Below are 21,081 nucleotides of genomic sequence, written 5' to 3'. Positions count from 1 at the left end.
AAAGAATTATTTGGAAATGAAGAGAATCAGCAAAACACGAGGAAAAAATAGACAAAAGAAGAGAGCAAATGGTACAAGAGAAAGACGGTGGGGAACAGGCTGATTTTCTCTGCCTCACACGGCTTTGGTGGCTGGGCAGTAAATGCATTTCTAATGATGTAGTTATCATTTTAAAAAATGTATAGTTATTCTATTATGGTTCTCCCAATTTTTCCCCCTTTGCCCTCCTCCGCCCAGCCCATCCCCTCCCCGTCCCTGCCCCCACAATCAACTCCCACACAGTTGTCCATGTCCATGGGTCATTCATACATGTTCTTTGACTCGTCCCTTCCTCTAATGATGTATTTAAAGAGCAGGTCTTGTTTAGAGGGGCTGATGCAGCTCCTGCTCCTTCCTGGCCTTGTGTCCTGGGGAGCCAGATGAAAGCAGGAGGGAGAAGGCTTGAACAGGAGGTTGCCATTCTCTTTGTCCTCCTGGGAAGGTGGCCAACCAAACTCTTCTCCCTTCCCCACTCCCTGTGCTGTATATTCAACTAGCCCCTACTATGTGTCAGCAACTATGACTTCCGAGGATCGCATCCTGTGTGGGAGGGAGACACAGACAGTGACATGCTGTGCTAATAAATGGTACTTTCATGCCGACTCTATGCCAGACATGGCATTTTTTTGAATTAAAGAATGGACAAGTGAATGAGAGAATGAAGCAGATGTTCTGTGAGCCCAGAAATAAAGCACCCCACTTTGGCGTGAAGTAGAGAAAAGGGAAGGCTTCCCAGAGGAGGGGATGCGGTAGTATTCAGGAAAAGAAGACACAAGGGGAGTTTGGGGCAGAAGGAGAAGTGGAGGCAAAGGCAGGGAAGACTGTAAGAAAGGATATTCAGTCTAGGGAATATTAAGTTGTTGGATTTAGTGGAGGATTTTAGAGGCAGGTGGTGAGAGATGATAAAGATAACCATTATTAAGCACTTATTGTGTGCCTGGGGACGTTTGGCAATATCTAGGGATATTTTTGTTATCCCAACTGGTTGGGGGCGGGGAGGGCTTGCTATAGGCATCTAGGGGATATAGGACAGGGATGCTTCTAAGCACCCTTCACTGCACTAGACAGCTCCCCTTTCAAAGCCAGTACTTCTGAGGTTGAGAAACCCTGATGTATGCCAACCTCATGCTGATCACTTTATAGACTTTATAGACTTTGAATCACTTCACTTCATCATCATCATAGCCCTATGAATTAGTGGATTTATCCCCATTTCTCAGACACAGAAAATGAGGCTGTGAGCTCTACAGGAGAGAAATCCATTGGCCTTATTGATGCCATGTTACAGAGTTTGGGCTATTTTTCACCTACAGATTTTTTACTTTCTCATTCACTAGAATACTTTCCCCATAAGAACCAGGTACTGGAGTCAAATGAAATTCCCAAATGTAAACAGAGAGAGCGAGACAGAGAGAGAGAGCACAAAAACATGGCAAACATTTTTCAATGCACTCATCATATTACTCCCCCACCCCCACCACTGCCCCAAGTCAGGCAAGCTTCAATCTATTATTAAATGCAACTGCAAAAGCAATTTCCCTGGTTTATTCAGAAAGAGCCTTAAAATATAATTAAGGCGGTCTCCCCACAGGGCTTCAGGTTGTCCCTCCTCTGTGGCAGGAATACCAACTCCTAGTGGGTCTATATCATGAGGCTTCCTTGAAGCTCTAATCACATATGTGCACAGCGATTTCTCTGCAGTCCCTCGTGGAGGTGCGGCATTCTCAGTGCATGCTTGTCAGGTCTGCTTTCCTCCTAATGAAGTCACAGCATCCGCTTCCCCTGCGCGCCTGGGCCAGCGCAGCATGGAGAGGGGACGCTGCCTCTGGCCTCACAACAGCAGAGCCAAACTCAAAGCATTAGCAAGCAGACATCAAGCAGGAGTTCAAGACACTGCCCATTGCCACAGCCCTTGATTGGATGCCAGCTTCTGAGCAGGATCTTCTCTTGCTAATATCCTTCTTTACCACAATCCAGTGAGACAGGAATTAACCTGCCCATTGTACAGATGAGGGAATCGATGCTTAAAGAATCTAAGAAACTACGGAGCTGGAATTCAAACCCAGGCACTTCACTTAGTACAGGTGTAATGAAATAATAACTTGTGAATGTATTTTTTAAATGGCTTTAGAGCAGAAACTATTGTTGGTTTTGAGTCCTGTACCTAGCACAGTGCCTTTGCTTGATAAAGATTAAATCAACCACAAAAGCAAACATATCACAGACAAATGAACCCTACAGAGACACCCTTGACTCTTACATCATTCATTATTTCTATGAAAAACTCTACTGGGGTGATAATTTATAGTGAGGTGCCTCTCTTTGCAACTCATGTAGAAGCACACAGGCTCTGAAGTTTGAAACCCAGTTCTGCCCCTCACAGGCTGCATTACGTAGGACAAGTGAGTTTGCCTCTCTGAGCCTCTGTTCTGTCGCTTGTAAAATGGGGACAATAACAATCAATTCATGGAGCTGCTATGAGAGCAAATGCATCAAAAGCAGAGGAGATTCTCTTATTGAAAATTTGTAACACACATAAGGTGATCATTTAATCTTCCAGTCATGTTTTTTATGCTCTTCCTCATGTTCACACTCATTTACGTTTTATTTTCTCTTTGATCGTTGCAGAAAATGAGGCTCAGAGAGGTTACAACTTGCTTGGAGACACACAGCTAGAAGGTGGCACAGCTGGGACTTACGAACTTTTAGGAGGGCTTGAGAGTTTTGTGGGAAAAGGGGAGTGAGGGAAATATTTCAAATGGAAGAGAAGTGGAAGAGTAGAAATCTGTCTTTTGAATGTGAGCACTGATAGGTCTGAGTTTGAGGAAAGCTGTGATGCACCCATCATATTACTTCCCCACCCCCACCACTGCCGCAAGTCAGGCAAGCTGCAACCTATTACTAAATGCAACTGCAAAAGCAGTTGCCCTGTTTTATTTAGAAAGAGCCTTGAAATATAATTAAGGCGGTCTCCCCACAGGGCTTCAGGTTGTCCCTCCTCTGTGATTTCTCTGCAGTCCCTCGTGGAGGTGCGGCATTCTCAGTGCATGCTTGTCAGGTCTGCTTTCCTCCTAATGAAGTCACAGCATCTGCTTCCCCTGAGCGCCTGGGCCAGCGCAGGTATGTTGTGTCTGGGGTTTACTCCCTTGAGGCAGAGAGTAAGTCACATCAAATCTTTTCTTTGATGGAAGAGCTTATGGAACAACAAAAGAGGAACAGACCAGGAGAAACAGAAGTATGTATTTCCTGGAATGAAACATTTATACGTAGCTTAGAGGGATTAACCAGGGGACGAGGATTTAAACAGCTGGTCTATAAGAGCTGGTATCAAGAATATATAAAGAATTCTTACAAATCAGTCAAAAAACATGTATGAAAGACTCATGGGAATGGACAAGGGAGAGGGGATTGATGATGGGCGAGAGGAGTAGGCTGGGTGGGGGGAGATGAAAGAAAGAAATATGGACAACTGTAATAGAAAAAGCAACTAAAAAATGAAGTAGAGAAAAAGAATTATTACAAATCAATAATAGAACAAATAGCTTGATTTTAAAATTGGCAAAAGAACTTAAATAGACATTTTTCCAAAGAGGATATCGAGATGACCAATAAGCAGATGAAGAGATGCTCAACGTCATTAGCCATCAGAGAAGTGCAAATCAAAACCACAATGAGATACAACTTCACACTCATGAGGATGGTTAAAATAAAACAGATAGACAATAACAAGTGTTGGAGAGAATGTTGAGAAATTGGAATCCTTACGCTTTGCTGGTAGATGCAAAACGATGCAGTCACTTTGGAAAATACTTGAGAAGTTAAAATTCTCCAAATTTCAAATATAGCATTACCATACAACCCAGCAATTTCACTTCTAGGAGAACTGAAAAAATGTTCATACAAAAACTTGTACATGAATATTCATAGCAAATTATTCATAATAACCCTCTTTTTTTCCCACAGAGACAAATTTATTGAGACAAGGAGTAGATTAGTAGTTGCCTAAGAGATGGATGAAAGAGGAGGGGTTGGGGAGTGACTGCAAATGGGCATAAGGTTTCTTCTTAGAGTGAGAGAAATATTCTAAAATTATATTGTGGTTATGGTTGTATAATTCTGTGAATATACTGAATATCATTGAATTGTACAAATAGATGAATTGTATGGTATGTAAATTCTACCCTAATAAAGCTGTTAAAAAGATGATTGGTCTATTGTCCTAGCTAGTGAGGGTCAATTACTGAACCCCAAGCAGTCTGACCCCACTCACTCACCCACAGCACAACCTTACCCCAGCAGGAAGATAAACATGAAACATACTAGGTCACAGAACTTTTTCTCTTGGGGCCCAGGCACCCAACTTGGAAAAGACCGGGAATGACCAGCCACCAGCTTTGTTGTTGATGAGGCAGTACTGGCAATAGGTCTTGGTGCTATGTCAGTCACCGGCCAGCCCAGAGGAAAGAGAGGATCCGTCCCTGGTAACATCTCAAGTGTGATTAAGTCAGCAGTATGTACAAGTGTCTGCTATATTTGTATCATGGCTCCCTGCGCCTGGCCAGCCATTCATTTAGAACAAACTTGGCAGGACTCGGCAGCCAACTAATTAATTGTTGCATCAATAAAACCCAGGTTTGGCCATCTCATGATGAATTACATAGTTTAAATGAACTTAACAGCTGCATTAAGGAAAGAAAACACAGGAAATCAATATAGGAGAATTTTCTCAGCTCGAGAGTCAGCATTTCTCATAGACTAAGTCTGTTGTGAGATGAGCACTTATCACATGGCAGAGACGGTGTTTATCATTGACAAGACCATCCTAGTTTACATGCAGGAGTTTAAAACAAACAAACTAAAAGCACAATACTGCAGCCTAAGAAGCAATATACTGTGGTTGGCACAAAGCCCAGACTCTGGATTTGGTGAGACCTTGGTTCAAATACCAGTGGCTCCACTTCCTAGCTGTGAATTTGGGCAAGCTATTTAACCTGGGCCTTGGTTTCTCTTATCTGCAAAATGGGGATAATAATAGGACCAATATCTTAGTGTTGCTAGGAAAATTAAATTAGATAAAATGGAGTAACATTGCAGTTCTTGCTAAGTAGGTGTTTAGTAAAAGTTTGTTATTGATCATGTAACATTTTCCTCTTGCTACAGAGTTTCCAGAAGCAGAAGCATCATCGTTTCTATCTTCCTCTGAGATTCTATTTCTGAACTCTATTCTTATCCCTGATCTATGCATTTCAAACCCTTTGCCAATCCCATACTGTGCTGATTACTGTGGTTTATAGTAAGTCTTAAAACTGGATGGTATGATCCCTCTAATGTTGTTCTTTGTTTTCAAATTATTTTGTTGGTCAAAAGATTATTTTTGGAAGATTTTTTAATTATGAATTCAATTTCTTTCATATATCTATGTCCATTCAGGTTATCTATCTCATCTTGGTAAGTTTGGTAGTTTTTACTTTTTAAGAAATCGGTCCATTTCATTTAACTGCTTGCATTTATGTGTATAAAGTTGTTTGTAGGGTTTCCATTTTAGCTTTTCGGTAGCCATGGGGTAATATTATCCCCTCATTCACTCCTAACATTGATAATTTGTGTCCTCTCACATTTTTCTTTTTCAGTTTTGTTGGATGTTTATCAAATTTGTTTATTTTTTCAAAGAACTGCTCTTTTGGTTTTATTGATTTTCTATACTTCTTTTCTAGTCTCAAGTCTATTGATTACTACTTTTCCCTTAATCACATTGTTGTTGAAAGCAAATATAATAACATTGTTCTGTTTGCTTTGGGATAGATATTTAGCTCATTGTTTTCAGATTTCTTATAATGGAGGCTTAGACTTGATTAGAAACTTACTTTTTTAAAATAAGCATCTGAGTAATAAATTTCCCTCCAAGCACTACTTTGTTTCTACTCCACAAACTGTTATATACTTATATTTTATTTTTGTTAGTTCCAGATATTTTGTCATTTTCCTCACAATTTCCTTTGAACCTTGGAACCTTTTTTTGTATCTCATTTTAGCTTACAAATTGTTGTTTCGACTATATCTCTTGTGTATATATATATATATATAGTAATTGTTGCCTTAACAATGCTTAACTTTTCACAAGTCTATATAGAGTTAACTCTTATCAAGTGGAATATAAAAATATTACCACCATAGTGTAATATGTAATATATATGTAAATATACATTAAAAATTCCCTGACTCAATGTTATATTTGCTTTCAATAAATCTATTTTGGAGACTTCAAGAAGAGGGGTTCATTATATTTGCTCAGATATTTACCATTTAAGTTGTTCTACCTTAAATTATCAAAGTTCCAATTTTTTTCCTGGTATAGTTTTTCTTAGCTCAAAAAATTTCCTTTATCACTTCTCTTTGAGAAGATCTGCAGGCAACAAATTCTCTTATTTTTCCTTCATATAAACTTTGTATGGTACCAGATGAATACTAGACGTATGGGGGGAGTCACTTCATAAATTATATGCCTAACCATTATGTTATATACCTGCAACTAATATAAAATAATATTAAGTGTCAACTGTAATTGAAAAATAAAAAAATAAAGTAAGAAAAAAATGTATATATTTCACCTTAATTCTTAAAGGATTATTTTCTCTATATCAAAATGAGTGGACTTTTTTTTCTTCCACATTAAAAATATCATCTTGCTTTCTTTTGACCTCTATAGGTTCTGATGAGAAATTTAGTAATTCATGTTGTTTTTGCTTTATAACTACTACATTTTCCTTGCCTTTGGCTTCATTTAAGATTTTTCTTTGTCTTTAATTTTCTGAGGTTTGATTATAATATATCTGGACATGAAGTTTTGGGGTTTATCCCGTTGAGGTTCTGTAGGTTTATGAGTTTTGGGGGACATTTCAGTGATTATTATTTGAAGTATTTTTTACACTCTGCTATCTTCAGAACATGCTGTTATACCTTTTAGTTTTATCTCTGAGACTGGGTTCAGTTTTTTTAAATTTTGCCTCTCTGTTGTTCAGATTGGATAGTTTTAATTTCTATGGATCTGTCTTAAAATGCACTGACTTTCCTGTGTTATTTTTATTCTGCTATTGCATCCTTTCAGTAAGCTTTTTAAAACTTTTGTGATTGTATTTTTAGTTCTAACATTTCCACTTGGTTCTTCTTTAGAGCTTCTGGCTTGGATTCAAAGTTTCTTTGTTGAAACCTTTAATACTTTCATTCATTTTAAGAGTGTGTGCCTTTTGGAGCATTTCTGTCATAGATGCTTGAATGCTGTGTTCAGATTATTCCAGGATCTGCGTCATTGGGTGTTGGCACCTGTTGGATTGCCTTTTCCCATGCAAGTTGAGTTTTTCCTGATTCTTCACATAGTAAATAATTTTGGACTGCAGTCTCATATTATATTACAAGACTGAATGTTGTTTAAATCTTATAAAGAATATTGATATTTTTGCTTTACTGGACAATTGACCCCATTGGGTTGAGATCACATGTTTCTACTGCACTATTGTGGGTTGTAGTTTCAATGCCTTCTCCAATTTTGAAGACTTTGCAGTGCTTTCTGGATTTGGTCCTTGCCTGAACCACCCACTAGTCAGTCTGGGGTCCAGCTGGTGGTCTATTTCCCTGCACAGAACCAGATCCATGACATGTGCAGCTCGGGTATGAGCCCTGTGGTTCAAATCACATCATGGAGACATTTCCCTGAACTTCTACCCTCTACCCTGTGATCACTTCATTACTGCTTGATTTCTTGGTTCTAGCCACTTTGGTTCTGAACCCACCCCCCCACCCCCCATGTATGGGGTCAGGATAAGAAAATAGAGGGAAAAAGAGGAAGTTTTTGCCTTACCTTCTTGGGACCATAGCTTCTTCAATTAGAAACAAAGTTTTCTTCTCAAGAATTTTAGGTTCCCTACTCTGCTGTTAGTACCAGGATGTCCCTCTTCTGTTCTGAGAGCCTGAGTTGAAGGACTTTTCCTGGAGCTCTCTCTGTCTTCACTGATGCTCACGTCTTGGTTTGGCAGGTACTTTGAGTCCAGACCAGAGGACATGAGAGGAAATGATGCTAAACTTACTGATGATCCAGTAGTGCTTCAAATTTTAGCCTTTTCTCCACCCTGCTTGTTACTTTTTACTTCTCAAAGTCCTCAAAAGCTGATCTATACATGTGCCAGGTTTTGTAGCTCTATTCAATAGGTGAGGCAGGGTTTTGAGCAGTCACCCTATCTTACCCAGAATTGGGACAATCTGGCTGTTGTTGAAGCAGAGCAAAATCCTTATAGACTAGAAATAGTTAAGGGCTTAGTCATTAAAGACAGAGTAATTCAAGTTTCAAAACTGAATCTTACTTTAAAGGTTTGCCCAAATAACTTGTGAAATAAGTATTATATCTTTTTATGAGAGTGAACATAAATTAAACAAATTCCCTAAGAGCACACAGCTGGTAATTAGCATAAGCAAGACTTGAACCCAGTTTGTGCTAGCTCTAGAGCCCATTTGTCTTGCAGTACCATGTGCTGATATCATATCATCATTTTATTACCTGCAGGCATAAAGCTTATGCTTTCCTTTCTCAGATAATGTCGATTGATGGCAGCCCTTAAGTGCTGGAATTAGATCATCAAGTCCCAATGCAACTTTGTTCAATAAAAACCTAAGACAATTCATTGCTTTCTAAGCCTTTGTTCTTTCACAGTGATTTGTGAAGGGAATGGCCACCTTCTCTGTCTTTATGCCTTATCCTTTGAAAACACACTGTTGGAGAATCCTGACCCCTCACTCCAATTTTGCAGATAACCATTTTGGACAAGAGACAAAACTGTGGCTACTCATGTCAAATGCTGGTAACATACTTAAGAAAAACAATCCATTTTGCACTTGTGAAAATGAAAGACATGTAGCTAGCAGCTGAGACCCAGAGAGGAATTTAGTAATTACTATACATTCTGACTCTAGAATACATATGCCCAATAGTTTGGCTCTCTTTGGAGCTAAAGTATCTATCTGATAAATATTGGTCAGTTTTAGGAGAAAAAATATGAGTTCACCCAAGTATCTTTCTGACCCACTGGAATATCTCAGTGAGTTAATAGTTTTTCATTGGATGTGAAGAAAGTCCTATTATGTTCAGACCATAGAGAAAGTGGTGACTAAGATGACTAAGGAGATAGGATGGAAAGCTCTAACTAACCCTCTTAGAGAGAGTAGTGAACCTTTGAAGTCTCTGTCAATAATTTTTAAATCACAAACTCAAGGGAAAGAGCATAAAAATAGAAGTCAAGAGACTACATCATTTGGGATTCTTTTAGTTGGTGTCAGAAGCCATCTTGAATTAGATTAAGAAGAGGTTCAACAATACGTTGACTTAAAAATGATTAGCTTTGTCTCTTCAGATTCTAGGAGTTCTGCTAGCTCAGGTATGGCTCAATCGGGGCACTCAGCAACATTAGGTATCTCTCTTTACATACTTTCCTCTGTGTTGGCTTTATTCCCAAGATGACTGTCCACATATGATGGCAAGGGTGGTCTCCAGCAGCTCCTGACTCCCATCCTAGCTCTTCAGAAATCCTACCAGAAAAAGAGCATGTCTTTCTCAATAATCTCAGAAGAAACTTTAGGACAGATTCTCAATAACTCTTGTTGACCCAACTTGGTTTATATGCCTACTTTCCAACTTCCCTGTGATCATGAAGATGCAGTTCTCCATTGGTCAAGCATGGACTGTGTTGTCATTTATACACACCCCTAGGAAGGATTAGCTCAACCTAAATCACATGGTCAGAGAAATGAGAAGAGTGTTATCCAAAGGAAAATTGAGGTCTTGTCAAATGAACAGAGAGGGCAATGAGTAATATGTAGGAAAATGACATATAAAGAAAAAGAAAGAAATAAGAGAGAAAGAAAGAAAGAAAGAAAGAAAGAAAGAAAGGAAGGAAGGAAGAAAGAAAGAAAGACGGAAGGAAAGAAAGAAAGAAAGAAAAAGAAAGGAAGGAAGGAAGAAAGAAGGGAGAAAGGGAGGGAAGGAGAAAGGGAGGGAAGGTGAAAGGGAGGGAAGGAGAAAGGGAGGGAAGGAGAAAAGAAGGAGAGAAAGTAATGAAGAAAGAAATGTATGTCCACTACATCTGCTGTCCATACTGGCTCTGACATTTACTAGTTCTCTGTGACTTTCAGCAAATCCCTTTCCTTCTTGATCTATTCCTTCATGTACAAAAACTGAGGGATGTGGACAATGCGTTTAAGATCCTTTCTAGCTCTAAGTAGGCTTTGGTTATGAATCATGTACATTCAGATGCTCCTCAAATCTCATATCATAGTCTGGGAGCTCAAAGGAGCACCACACCTGGATGTTAAAGGAGGAAATTTTAGGAAAAATATAAAAACTGACTTCCTCTCTGGGTCTCAGCTGCTAGCTACATGTCTTTCATTTTCACACGTACAAAATGGATTGTTTTTCCTTAAGTATGTTACCTGCCTTTGACACGAATCACCACAGCTGTCTCTTGTACAAAATGGTTATCTGAAAACAGAGGTTTTATTTGAAGAACATAGACACTGGAGACTATTGCTTAGTTTTCTATGCCTGTGGAGCAACCTTGACTAGTATTGAAGCCTCAATGTCTGACCTGTACAATGGGTATTATAAAAACTCTTACCTTACAGCATTGTGGTAAGAAGAATGGCAAGCAGAATTCTCAGATGACTCCATGATTCCCGCTCCCTGGCATCCATGTCCCTGCATAATCCCCTCCGCTGAGTGAGGCGGAAACTGTGACTTGCTTCTATCTGACAGAATATGGCAAAATGATGGGATGGCTACAGTACTCTCATGATTGTATTACATTATTTGAGACTCCATCTTAGCCACCTGGAGTTAGAGATTCTCCTGCTCATGTTAAAGAATTAAGTTGCCCTGTTATTTAAGGAGGAGCCAGGATAGAACCTAGAGGACAGTGCCTAGGCTCTTAAAGAGGTTCTTGGATGACAGTGGGCAAGAAAACAGGGAACTCAGTCATACCACTACAAGAACATGAATTCTGCCAAACAACTCAGGGGTAATTTGAAGTGGATTCTCCACCAGTCAAGCCTTTGAATAGGAAGGCAGCCTAGCCAATACCTTGAGTGCAGCCTCATGAAACCCTGAATACAGGAACCATCTAAACAATGCCTTGAATCCTACCTAACCTATGAAAAAGGGGAGATAATACACATTTGTTGTTTGAAGCTGCTGTATTATTTATAATTGTTATGTAACAATAGAAAACTCATATAAGGGGTAAATGAGATAATGCATGTAAAGTGCATAAACTTAGCATGGTGCCTGGCTAAGTATTCTATATTAGCTATTTTTAATATTATAGTGGAAGAGTTTGGCACTGTAGATTCAAGATAGTACAAGGCTATAAACCTTCTTGTGTCCATCAGAGAAAACCTTCTGGGCTGAATGGACCTCAATCTGGGGACATCCTTTCATACTAAAAGTGTCATCTGTGCAGATATCTGTACAGCCAAATATCAAACTGATGCACCCTTTATTTGAAATATAATTTATAATCATCCAGTTTCACCAGAAACTAGTTTAGTATAATGGAAACTGATTCAGCGTATTAGTGTTGGAAATGTAGTGAGCCTACACAATCATGAAGTCAGATCAGGTAAGAATGAACAGGTGTTTCAAACAACCTCAGCATAAAATTCTAAAATTGGGTTCATCCAGGCTTTGGAAACTAAGAAAAAGGCAAATAACATTTACTGAGCACCTGCCAGATGGTCTCAAACACATTGTTGCCTTTAATACAAATAGTCTATGAGAAGTAAATGATCCTCTTCACTTTATAGGTGAATAGGTGAAATTAAAGAAGGTGAGCTTGGAGTAGTTAAGTGACATGTCCACAGCTCTTACTGATTTGGTAACTGGGAGAGTCTTTGAAATCTACCGTGATGGAATTGTAATATTTGTGAAAGGAATCTGGCCCACAAAAGAGGAAGAGAAGACTGGATGAGTGAGATCAGGAGCCAAACAATCTTCATTTGAAATAAGCCAGTCAGAGAAAGACAAGTACCATATGATTTTGCTCATATGTGGAGTCTAATGAACAAACTGAACTAACAAGCAAAATAGAGACAGACTCATAGAGAGCAGGCTGACAGTTGGGGGTGGGAGTTGGGGTGGGGAGGATGTAGGGTTTGAGCTAAAAAGAAAAAAATGAGAAAGAAATCATGGACACTGACAACAGTGCAGTGATTGCAGGGAGGAGGGGGGTGAGTGGAGGTGGAAGAGGGTATGGGGGTGATAAATAATAATGAAAAAATACAGTAAAAATAATAATGTAAAAAAATGTGAAAAAGCAAGTACTGTGCTTTCCTTTTTTAAAAATGTATTGTGTGGTGAGAACACTTAATATGACATTGACTCTCAACAGATTTTCAAGTGTTCAACAGTTTTGTTATCTATAAGTGCTGTGTTGTAGAGCAGATCTTTAGAATTTACTCATCTTGCATGACGAAGCTTATACTGGTTCATTAGCAACTGCTCACTTCCCCTCCCCCCCAGGCCCTGGCAACCATCATTGTGCTCTCTCCTTCTCTGAGTTTGACTCTTCTAGATCCCTCATGTAAGTGGACCCATGCAGTACTTGTCCTTCTGTAATTGGTTTAATACACTTAGTCCTCCGTGTTCATCCATGTCATCACTCATTACATGATTTCCTTCTTTTTAACACACCATCATATGCATATACCACATATTCTTTATCTGTTCCTCCATAGATGGATATTTAACTTGTTTCTGCATTTTGGCTTCTGAGATAGTGCTGTAGTGAATGTAGGAGAGCACATATCTCTTTGAGATCCTGATTTCATTTCTTTTGGATAAATACCCAGAAGTGAGATTGCTAGATCATATGGTAGTTCTATTTCTTTTCTTTCTTTTTTTTTTTTTTTTTGAGGAAACTCCCTATAGTTTTCCATAGTGTCTATACTATTTTTGGAACCAGCAGCAAGCAAGGGTTCCATTTTTTCCACATCCTCATTAACACTGTCTTTTTAAAAAATATAATAACCATTTTAACAAGCATGAAGTAATAAGCATTGAGGTTTTCTAATTAAATTTACTGAGGCTACATTGGTCAACAGGATAATGTAGATTTCAAGTGTGCATTTCTATGATACATGATCTGCGTATCGCATTGTGTGTCCACCACCCAAAGTCAAATCATCTTCCGTCACCATATGTTTGGTCCCCTTTACTCTTTACTACTCCCTCACCCCCTTTCCCTCTGGTAACCATCATACTGATGGTAATTCTATTCTTAATTTTTTGAGGAACCGCCATACTGTTTTCCATAGGGGCTGTACCAGTTTACACTCCCATCAGCAGTGAGTGAAGGTTCCTATTTCTCTATAACCTGTCCAACACTTGTTATTACTTGTCTTGTTGATAATAGCCATTCTAACAAGTGTGAGGTGGTATCTCATTATAGTTTTGATTTGCATTTACCTAATAACTAGTGAAGTTGAGCATCTTTTCATATATCTGTTGGCCATTTGTGTGTCTTCTTGGGAGAGGTGTCTGTTCAGGTCCTCTACCCATTTTTAATTGGGTTGTTGGTTTGTTTGGTGTTAAGTTGTATGACTTCTTTATATATTTTGGATATTAACCCCTTGTTGAAGTTGTTGTTTAAAAATATCATAGGTTGTTTGCAAATATTATCAGTTGGTTGCCTTTTTTGTTTTGTTGTCAGTTTCTTTTGCTGTACAGAAGATTTTTAGTTTGATATAGTTCCATTCATTTATTTTTGCCTTTACTTGCCTTGCCTTTGGGATCAAATTCATAAAATGCTCTCAATGATCAAGGTCCACAAGTTTAGTACCTATGTTTTATTCTATGTAATTTATTATTTCAGATCTTATATTTAGGTCTGTGACTCATTTTGAATTAATTTTCGTACATAGGGACAAACTGTAATTTAATTTCGTTCTTTTGCATGTGGCTTTCCAATTTTCCCAGCACCGTTTATTGAAGAGGCTTTCTTTTCTCGATCATGTGTTTGGCTCCTTTGTGGGAAAATGCATATGGTTTTATCTCTGGGCTCTCAATTCTGTTCCATTAGTCTGCGTATCTATTTCTCTGCCAAAACCACACTATTTTGATTATTGTAGTTCTGTAGTATAATTTCAAGTCAGGTGTGATACCGCTTGATTTGTTCTTTTTTTTCTCAGAATTGCTTTGTCTATTTGGGGTCTTTCGTGGTTTCATACAAATATGATGATTTTTTTTAGTTCTACTTCTTAAAAAAAATGCCATTGGGATTTTGATGGAGATTGCATTAAATCTATATATTGCTTTGGGGAGTATGGCCATTTTAACTATGTTGATTCTTTCAGTTCATGAACACAGAATATCTTTTTATTTCATTGTGTCTTTTTCAATCTCTTTAATAATGCTTTGTAGTTTTCAGTATATCGGTCCTTCACACCCTTGTTAAGTTTATTTCTAGGTATTTTATTCTTTTGGTTGCAATTGCAACCAAAAGAATCATTTATTTTTCTGAAATTTCAATGTTAGTATACAGAAAAGCAGTAGCTTTTTGTACATTGATTTAGTATCCTGCAACTTTACTGTATTTGTTTATTGTTTCTGATAGTACTTTGGTGGAGTCTTTAGGGTTTTCTATATACAGAATCACGTCATCTGCAAAAAGTGACATTTTTTACTTCTTCCTTCCCAATCTGGATGCCTTTTATTTCTTTCTCTTGACTGATTGCTCTGGCTAGGACTTCCAGAACTATGCTGAATAAGAGTGTGAGACTGGGCATCCTTGTGCTGTTCCTGATTTTTGAGGAAAAACTTTCATTTTTCACCATTATCGAGGTTTTGATTTGCATTTCTCTCTTGACTAGTAACTTTGAGCATCTTTTCATATACCTGTTGGAGAAATTTCTTTGGAGAAATGTCTGCTCAAGATTTTTTCCCATTTTTTAAATGGGTTGTTAAAAAAGTACAAACAAGACAAACAAAAATAGACAAGTGGCACCACATCAAACTAAAAAGCAAGCCTGAAGAATGAGAGGAAATATCTGCAAACCACATTTGTGGTAAAGAGTTAATTTCCAAAAGATACCTTCCATTTTTAAAGGGTAGACATTATTACTTTGGTAGCCTCTATATTGATTTTTTCTTTCAATTTTTAAAAATTGACCACTGAAAATTAAAATGCCAGAGGCTGTCAGGGTGTTTTTCTCTCCCTTATTTTGTATTAGAACATTTCTATCCTAGCTTGTTCCAAACAGGAGTTGAGGCAGGTATAAAAGATATACAATATTTTAGTTATAATAAATTATAACTAATTAATTATTAAAAAGATGCAACTATAAAAAACCTCAACCATATAAACAATGAAGTGAGGAAGAACCAGGAGTGAGATTTGTTCCACAAAATTCATGCTTGCTGGAAGGAGGCCACAAATTTTGCTTCTGTAACCTCCCAGAATCTAACTAGAAGAAGCAAAGACAATTAGTTATAAGAATTACATGTCTATACATAGAAACACCTAAATAGTGGCAATGAGCATTTATTGAGCACAATTAAGAACCAGGTCTCTTCATATATTGTGTCACCTAATCCTCACAACAAACCTACAAGTTAAGTATCAGTATCAGTATTAGTATTAGTATCAGTATCAGTATTAGTATTAATAAGCAAGTATTAAGTTTACTCTCAGTGTTTAAACATAGAAGAGAGATCCAAATCTACAGAGCTAAAAAACGGTAAGGATGAATTACAGGACCCGCCCCTTCCCATTGCACTGTGCTGCGCCTCCCTACCCTAGCTGCTTTGGAGAAGTGCAACTGAAAACCACAAAGAGTTTCGCTAAGGGTGCCTCAGAAGGAGGGCACTGTTATGTAATGAGCATGTCTGTCAACAATAGCCTTAGGCGCAAACCCAAAAACAAGTTTAAGGGTTATTTCTCACCTGGTCCCTAAGTACAACTTGGTGGTACCATGGCAAGGTAAAGTTTGGCATGAAGACATCCGACAGGGAAAGATCCAAGACATGAGAGGTCTTTATTGTTTTATTTTCTAAACATGCTGATGTAAAACTATTCCAACAGAGAAACTTCTAGTCTATAGCTCTGTCAGAGAGGACCCAGAAATCAAAGTCCACATTCTACCCCGGCATCTGACTAATGACCTCCTAAGAGGTCAGCTCTGCTTCACTTAACACCTGCAGGGAGGTAATGAGCTGCAGCTTGGACTGAAGTTAATTACCCAGGTTAGAGGCAGAGGGAGGCTGAGCCGGGCCCATTTCCACCAGACACAAAGCTGCCAAGAACAAAAGTCATGCCGGCATTTGCAAGGAACCAGCAAAAGAGAAGTAGAGGTGGTGAGATGTGTTTGGGAGGCTGTGAAATTCAATTAAGCACAGTCTTAATTAGGTCTGCAACAGCTAAAAAAAAATCTTCATGTACTACCATAAGTACCAGCAGAATTCTGGCCTGATCCTAGACCCCAGCCCTTTGCAATAATTTATTTATGCAGCAGGCCAGGTTCTGGGGATACAGCCTCAGTGCTGCCCTCATGGAGACCCCCTCTGGGGGGTCTGGACTCTGCCTCCACTAGGCAACTGAGGGAAAAAATCTCAGGTAGGGACAGGGAAATAGGCTATGTGTCAGTGGATGGAGATTAAGGTAGTCAGCTTTTGTCTTGAGTGCCATACATTTGACATCCACAAACCTGCCCACCCCAGATTCCTCCTGGTGGTTAAGGGACTAGCTTTCCCATTGTGTTTCTGGGTCCCTAAATCTGGAATTGGAATTCAGTTTTGTCTGGCTGTAAAACCTGTTTTTTTCCACAGCATCTCCCTGATCCTTCACTAGACAATCAAAAGGTCTAAGTCACTAAAATTGACAGGAGCATTGAAAATGCCTCTCTTGGGGTTATTTGTAACCTCCTCCGTTCTTGGGCAAATCTCAAATGAAATAAAACCCCTGACCTTTGTCATACAGAGATGATGTGTGGTTAGTATACCAATGGTTATTTTTACAGCAGCCCTGCCTAGTTAAATCCTTTGTGATGAGCAGAGATTGAGCCAGCAACCTCCATGTCAAAATGAACAGAGAATCCCAAAGCAATGTCACCAATATTGCTCAAAGACAACTATAGCCTCTGACGTCTGGGAGGCAAATTATCTCACACTTTGCACTCAACTAAAGAAAGAGACACAGGGAAGCAGGTGGGAGAAGACCAGTTGACAGCCCCATTGTGGAGGATACAGAAAACCAGGAACAGACAAAGCTCAGAAAGCTTGTTATTCCTAAAATTGAGCCCACTCAGACCTGGATATTTCTGAAGACTCTGAGGATCATTGAACTTGGTAAAGTTCCCAGAGACGCCATGTGCTCAAGGATATTAATAAGTCAGAGGTACCTGAGCATAACATTGTTTGCATCAAGGTTCAGTATTAAACAGGACTGGTATGGGGAAAAATCTTGATTTTTTCCCCTGTAATGTTCCCTCTTACTCACCAACATTCTGGTAAATAGTATTTGACATTATCACAAGAAAAATGGCTGTGAATGGCCAGGTATTAACATAATTGATTTTACTTTTATTCCTATGGGCATTTCTATTACCCCAACTAATTGTTTAAAAATACATATTATTTCCATTCATCCTTCAGATAGGTACTTAAGCCCATTGACTATGAAAAATATAGTGGAGTACTGAATGTAATGGTGGTTCTGTAAACTTTGGGGGCATTAAAGTACATTATTGTGTTTGAACAGACTGGGACAGAATGCTTCCTCCTTTGTCCTCTGACTGAGCAGAGCAGACCCCTCCAGTATTTACCTGAGCAGGGAGAACACCCAAGCATCACCAATCATTCAGACAACATGCTTCTCTTCCAATTACCTCCACAGCCTCTTGATGACCCTGCATTCACAGCTCAAAAATTCTTCCAGTGTCTTCTGTCACACCCTCTGCCTCCTGGGCTCTCTGTTTAATGAACACTGCTTTCTTCCTCAGAAAAGTCTCCTTCACAAAACAATTGAGATACTGCCAGCTATTAACCAGAAGTGAAGAAGACTGAGGGAGCAGGTAAAGGTGATCAGTACCCACTCCTCCTCCCCAGAAGGGAACAGAGATCAGTATAGCTTATAGTCGCATCTTCACAGAAAAGAAGCTCTCCAGGCAGCTCTTATTCTAAAGCCATGGTTTTAAGGATGTGTTTCCATAAACGAAGACAAACAGGTCTAATGAAGGTGGGACTGACATGGAGCTCACACACAGCCTTGTCATCAGGCTGAACTCATGCTTGCTCTAGAGGGAGGTACTGGGGAAAAATGCAGGTCTGTTGTGTCTGATACCAAAAAAAGAGTGTGCATTTCTTTTGGATATTCTTAGAGCTAGAAAAGATTGCTGACATAATCTTATCAGTTATCAGTGGGTACAAGGCTGCTTTATAGAATCCCATGGAACAAGGTGGAGTTTGAATTCTGTAGGTTGGAGGAGTCGGAGAGAGTCACACAGTGAGAGACAGGCAGACCCCCAATCACCAAGGAGCTGGTGTTTCCCCCTAAGGACTATTTTATCCCAAAAGCTGGGCAGCGATGTTCTGAGATCTGTGTTTTGGAAGGTCACAAAGGCAAACATGAGTAAAATGAAATCAGTTAAGAGGCAGGGAGACCACAGTTTCCAGAGCCTACTCTAATGTCACAGAGATAATTAGGGATGAAGAAAGGGTTTGTATGGGGACAAAGGGATGCTGACTAGCTCACTGAAGCCAACCCCTACAACATGCTCACCTTTGTGGCTCTGTTCTGTGACTGTAGCTCACCTTCCTTCCTAGCCATCCCTTGTGACTTCCAGAGGTCCTAATTCATTGGGTGTGCTGCTACAAGTGTTGGTCTATTCCTGATTAGCCTAAGCCAGGACCTCCTCCATCATATCCCTGGCTGGGCTCCAAGTTCACCTCTCTAACATTATTCTGTGGTGTAGGCCCTCTCATGCTAATATTGCTACACTGACCTTTCTGTTCCTCAGAGTGGCATAGAGCTCATGGCTAATAAACATTTATATAAACACTGAGTTCAACTTGCAGCCTTAATTCTGTTCCTTCCTTGTCTGATACATAACAAGTTATAGGAAATGGGTTTCTGGAATATTGGAAGAGTCTCATTAGAAAGAAACCCTATTTAGTTGACCTTTGGCATCCCAAATATCTGGGTTCAAATCACGCCTTCACCTCTGGGTGGCTGAATGTCCCTGGGAGCATTACCTCATCTGAGACTTGGGTTTCTCAGGAAAATGTAAATCTTCACTTTATTCAGAGTGTTTCTTGAAGATTCAAATTATATATATGCCCATCCCCAGGATAGCACTTGGTAAGTAGGAGTGTCCTTCCCCGCTACAAAGCAAGAGCTGTGATTAGACAGGAAATGGCTTCTATTTGGTAGAATTAAACATCTGCAGTATTGATTAGAACTCAAAGTACTACTTTTCTTTTTTTAAAGGATATTTTATTGATTATGCTATTACAGTTGTCCCAAACTTTTCCTCTTTGCCCCCCTCCACCTGGCTCTCCCTCTCCCTTCAGGAATCCTCCCACCCCGAGTTCATGTCCATGGGCCATGCATATAAGTTCTCTGGCTTCTTTGAGTTATTTTTATATGAAATGTTAAAGGGGGTCATTTAAGAAAAGAAGATCAAAACTATGAGCAGTAAAACAACAACAAACTCACAACCATCAACAACTGAATCTAAAAAACAAAAACAAACACGAACTAGGCAAACAATTAGAACAGGAACAGAATCATAGATAGAGAGATCATATGGAGGTTGTCAGTGGGGAGGGGGAAGGGAGAGAATGGGGGAAAAGGTGCAGGGATTAAGAAGCATTAATTGGTGGGATCAAAGCATTATTTTTCTTTCTGGAAATAAAATAATATTTTAATTCACTTCCACTTAAAAACTAAAAGTAATTTTCTTGCTTCCACAATGAACCCACTAACCATATTTTCACACACAGAAAGCTCAAGTACAGTCCAGTGGTTTACAAAACATGTCTTCATATAACACATTTACATTCCTGGGAAGTATATGAACTTACATAATTGTGTGTATTTGTGACTTTTGCATCTGGGTTTGAAGCTTGACTCTGCCACTCATGACTTAAAGGACCTTAAATAATTTATTTAGCTTCTCTGATCCTGTTTCCTCAAGTGTAAAATGTAGATGATCACTGACTGCATAGGGTTACTATGACAATGCAGTGAATTTTTATAGAAAGCATGTAAAGCAAAGTCTGATATGTGGTAAGTTCAATATCCATTTCAGTGACAGTTGTTAATAAACTTAGCATGGTGCCTTGTGTGCAGTAAATACGTTCTCATGTTAGCCATGGGGAATTAACTTTTGCTGAAGTCCATTGGATAAGATCAGAAGCAGTGAGAATTGACAGGGCAGGGGGGCTCTCTGGCAGCCGGGGGCTAGGCTGCTGACCAGTTTATTAAAAGCTGGTGGCTCAACAATGCAGGTGCTGATAGGGTACTGCTGCTTTAAGGGAGGAAGGCAAAGGATGTTTTTCCTATAAAACCTACAAACAAGTGAGAATGTCAATGTTTAGAAAGGAAGCTTGGGATTTAGATCTTCACATTTCACTTGACATGACATGTTCTAACCTTACACCATTGCCTCCCAGTGGCATAATTTTATAGGCACATTGAATGTCTGTCCAGAAGGTTTTGTTCTTTTTTAAGAACTTGGAAATATTTAAGGCCTTTAAGCGAGAGCAGAGTTTGGAGCGAAGGGTTAAAAAACCTTTATTTTCTCTGTGATACCTTATAGCTGGGGCTTCTCCTGAGAAATGAAATGGGAACAATTTGGTAGCAAGTATCTGGGGCAGGGCACCTCCACCTGGTTGATATTTTTGCCCAACTTATAACTAGTAAATTAGCACATGCTTAAATAGCCTGGGATATAATTGTCTTTAACGACTGGTTTCCTTTGGCTTCTCAGAGCGGCTTGTTGAAGAGAAAA

The sequence above is a fragment of the Furipterus horrens genome, unplaced genomic scaffold (genome assembly GCF_987537825.1).
Source record: "Furipterus horrens unplaced genomic scaffold, mFurHor1.1.pri manual_scaffold_5, whole genome shotgun sequence".
In the NCBI taxonomy this organism is placed as follows: Eukaryota; Metazoa; Chordata; class Mammalia; order Chiroptera; family Furipteridae; genus Furipterus; species Furipterus horrens.
Note: the sequence above shows the minus strand (reverse complement) of the source record.